Consider the following 4,743-nt stretch of genomic DNA (forward strand, 5'->3'; position numbering starts at 1 on the left):
AAGTAGCTACAAAGAGTAAAGTTGTTTGCTTAGATAGTCAGACAGCTAAAACAACTCGACTTGCATGGTGGTTGGTCTCTTACCTGATGACCGTTTTGTTAAAATCTTATCTTCAGTCAGAGCTCTGGTATCCGCATACGAGTGAAGCTTGTGTGTGTGAAAAATGGCAGCACTGCAGTTATTGTGAGACTGAATTAGGGTTGCAATTAACAACTATATTGACATTTATTCCTAATGGTCAGAAAGCTAAATACTTTTGCCCGCTTTTTTTATTTAATATAACTAACATAAATATAGCTACCAGAGGACACTGTGCGTTTGTGTAAGCACGTGGATTATGTTGTGTTTGTTTGGTCCTTTGGGCTTTCTCCTGTCGACTGTCTGACACCACCACTCGTTACCCCATTATTGTTTCAGTTTTTCCCCCTGTGTCTCCCTCATTACCTGCCTTACTTAGTCTCTCTGTGTTGCAGTCCTCTTTCATTATTTGTTGTATGTGGTTGGATGTATCTGTGTGCTCCTTGTTCTGGCCTTCCTGCCTGTTCTCCCATTTGGGGTAGCTTTTGTTAGTTTTGTTATTAAAAAGTAGCCCATTCATTGCATATTTGAGTCCTCGCTTCATCTCTCCACATGGACGTGACCGGTTGTAAGCAACAGATTAGCTTAGAAAACCATACAATAATTGAGAAGGAAACATACTGTTACACCCATTTAACAGTACAGACGTGAAACACACTTTTTCTTTTTCTATTTTGAGGACGTTATTATCTTAGATTGTTTGATATGTGATTTTGACTATTACCGTGTCTACACTGTGAGTGAGTAGACCGAATAAATTAAATGGTTTACACTGCAAGTGTGCAAATGATGCATATTTAATGAAGTAAAGCTGAATTCATTTAAATGTTTTAAGCAAAGACATTCACAATATTTTTCATATTAAAAGCATTTTGCATAGGTTTCATGCTTACCTATCCATCCTGGTGTTTTGCCTTTATCCTTCTGGCAGAGTTTACTTCTATTCTTGTGTATCTGTTCAAGGGATGGATCTACACTTGAAAAATTGATGTTCAGGAGCAGCACAAAGTAGCTCAGCATGAGTCACATATAAATTTATTTTCAAATAGTCTGGTGAGATCATAATGACTTTTATATGTTCTTGTTTTCAGGGCAAAGAAGCCGAGGAATGAGGGACAATATCCAGACAGAGTAGCAAGCCATCATACAATATGAGCTGCTTGTGAAATGTCAGTGTGTAGTTAGTAACAATAAAAGTAAACCTGCAAACTTATTGCTGTTGTGTCTCTGTAACTATCAAGCATTTACATAAAGCTCTCCATCATATGGGATGAGAAGTGTCTGCATGAAAAAAGGCCAATCATTTTAAAACACAGGAAAATGAAATACCTTTGAATATTTATCCATCTTTAAAACAATTCTCTGTTGTGACGCCTGAATTTACTTAGCAGTTTGTACCAGGTATACATAATTGTGTATTCTTGCTTTAGTACTTGAATTACCATGCAGGAACCTACTTAAGTATTTCTGACACGGATGCAAATATTACATGATGTTAGTCTTAAAGGGGTCATTGGATGCAAAATTTTAACATAAATGTGTGTTGTAAGTGTGTATCAACATCCATCTATAATGTTTAAAAAGAATCCACCCAGTTTTTTTTAAACCCCTATTTTAAAATCTAAGGTTTAAAAATAGGTAATGTGCTTATTAATAGGTAATGTGTTTATTATTTTTAAAACTGCAGTTTTTACTAAGGCAACATGGCAGAGAACTGGAAAAAATGGAAACATAATTTTTTTAACTGTACATAACCGCATTAGTAGGGGTGGGCGATATGAGCAAAAATTTATATCACGATATTTAACACTGTCCAGCCAATATCGATATTATATTGCGATACAAAAAAATTACAGGCAAAAGTTTAACCTTAAATAACTAGAAAACGTGTTGAGACGTGCTGCGTTTGGTCTCGTACTCTCGTACTCACGTTGTCAGTGTTGTGCGCTTGCTTAGACCTTTGTTGTGATAAACAGTAAAATGCGTTCAAGCGCCAGCCAAGAGAGTGTAAAGAAATACCCTTTGTGAGAAGCAGTTAAATCAGCGGGAGTTAAAAGCAGATCTATACCGTGGCCCTCCTTGTGTGAAGACCATCGACTCTACCGTGTGACTCCACCGGGCAGGGACAGTGGCAGGGAATATAAGTATTGCTTTGATTAATCTCTTTTTCTTTCTCTTGTTTCATTTCTGTTTCAGTTGTTTTTTGTTTATAACCAAATCTTACTATGTGTTTCCAGATCCCTTCTATCACTACCACTCGCAAACCACACATCACACAATGTAGACAGCGCAATCTTAACAATCTGCACACTTTGCCTATATCTGCTAATACACTACTTTCTTTTTCTATTGGTCTCTGGAATTGCCAGTCTGCTGTAAACAAAGCCGATTTCATTACTTCTATTATTAGTCATTCAAAGCTTAATCTCATGGCCCTTACAGAGACCTGGATCAAACCAGAGGACTCTGGTACACCTGCAGCACTCTCCAATATTTTCTCATTTTCCCACTCCCCCAGTTTGACTGGAAGAGGTGGAGGTACTGGTCTGCTCATCTCTAATGATTGGATTCATTCAATTCTTTACCATCTTTGGGTATCAACAGCTCCTTTGAATCTCATTCAGTTACTGTTACCTACCCTTTTAAAATACATTTTGTAGTTGTCTATCGACCCCCAGGACCACTGGGCAACTTTTTGGATGAATTAGATGTGTTGCTATCAACTTTTTCTGAGGATGGAACTCCCCTAGTTATGCTTGGAGATTTGTGGAGATATGTGGAAGGCAAAAAAGAATAAAAGTCAGGATATGCATGGTCACAAACATTTGAATGCTGAAACTGAAAGAGAGCATTAACCGATGACAACAGTTGAGGTGGTGACAAGAATGATTGGTGCTAAAATATTCACCACACTCTGATCCAACATCCATCTAGACAAACCTCTGTTTGCTGATTTCCACACTCTGCTTGCCTCTTTTGATCTCAGCCGAGTGTCAACTACTGCTACTCACAAATCAGGCAACCAACTGGACCTTATTTATACACGACACTGCTCTACTGATCATGTTCTGGTTACTCCACTGCACACGTCGGATCACTTCCTCCTCACTCTTAACCTCAACATGGTCCCTGACACATCACTTACCCCTCCACATGTCATCTTTTGACGTAACCGACGCACACTTTCACCCTGTAGCACTGGAAGCTAACAGTGCTACTGATACTTTCTGCTCCACATCTTGTTTAGACACTGTTTGCCCCTTATCTTCCAGGCCAGCCCGTAACACCCCTTCTGCCCCTTGGTTATCTGATGTTCTACGCGAACGCCGTTCTAAGCTTAGAGCTGCTGAAAGGGTGTGGCGCAAGTCCAAAAATACTATTGACCTTAATGTGTATCAGTCACTTCTATCTTCTTTCTCTGCTAATGTCTCCACTGCTAAAATGACATACTACCATAACAAAATTAACAATTCGTCTAACTCTTGCATGCTTTTTAAAACATTTCCTCACTTCTTTGTCCTCCTCCTCCCCCTCCTGCTTCATCTCTAATAGCTGACGACTGCAACGTGTTTCATTAATTAAATTAAACACATTAGTGCACAATTTTCCACACCACAATCAGTCAAGCTCATATAACCAGCAAACTTACACTCATTTACATCCTTCTCTTCACTCTCTGAGGCAGAAGTCTCAAAACCCATCCTTTCTAATCACCCTACTACTTGCTCGCTTGATCCTATTCCATCTCATCTCCTTCAAGCCATTTCTCCTGCAGTTGTACCTGCACTCACTCACATCATCAACACATCCCTCCACACTGGTGTTTTTCCCTCATTATTTAGAGGGAAAAATTTATAACTCCACTACTTAAGAAACCCAACCTCAAGCCATCTCTTTTAGAGAACTACAGACCAGTTTCCTTTCTTCCTTTCATTGCAAAAACACTTAAACGAGCTGTGTTCAACCAAGTCTCTACATTTCTCACACACAACAACCTCCTTGACAGCAACCAATCTGGCTTCAGAAGTGGACATTCAGCTGAGACGGCCTTGCTCTCAGTTGTTGAAGCTCTAAGACTGGCAAGAGCAGAATCCAAATCTTCAGTACTTATCCTGCTTGATCTGTCCGCTGCTTTTGACACTGTAAACCACCAGGTCCTCCTATCAACCCTACTGGCAAAAAGCATCTCAGGAACCACACTTCAGTGGTTTGAGTCTTACCTATCAGATAGGTCCTTCAAAGTATCTTGGAGAGATGAGGTGTCCAAGTCACAACATCTGACTACTGGGGTGCCTCAGGGCTCAGTTCTTGGACCACTTCTCTTTTCTGTCTACATGGCATCATTAGGTTCTGTCATTCAGAAACATGGCTTTTCATACCACTGCTATGCTGATGACACTCAACTCTACTTCTCATTCCATTCTGATGGTAGCTATTCGCATCTCAGCTTGTCTAACAGACATTTCTTCCTGGATGATGGACCATCTCCTTCAACTCAACCTTGCCAAGACAGAACTGCTTGTGATTCCAGCAAACCCATCGTTTCATCACAATTTCACCATCAAGTTAGGCACATCAACCATAACTCCTTCAAAAAAAGCTAGAAGCCTTGGAGTTATGATTGATGATCAGCTGACTTTCTCAGACCACATTGCTAAAACTGTC

This window comes from Carassius carassius, chromosome 21, assembly GCF_963082965.1.
Source record: "Carassius carassius chromosome 21, fCarCar2.1, whole genome shotgun sequence".
NCBI lineage: Eukaryota > Metazoa > Chordata > Actinopteri > Cypriniformes > Cyprinidae > Carassius > Carassius carassius.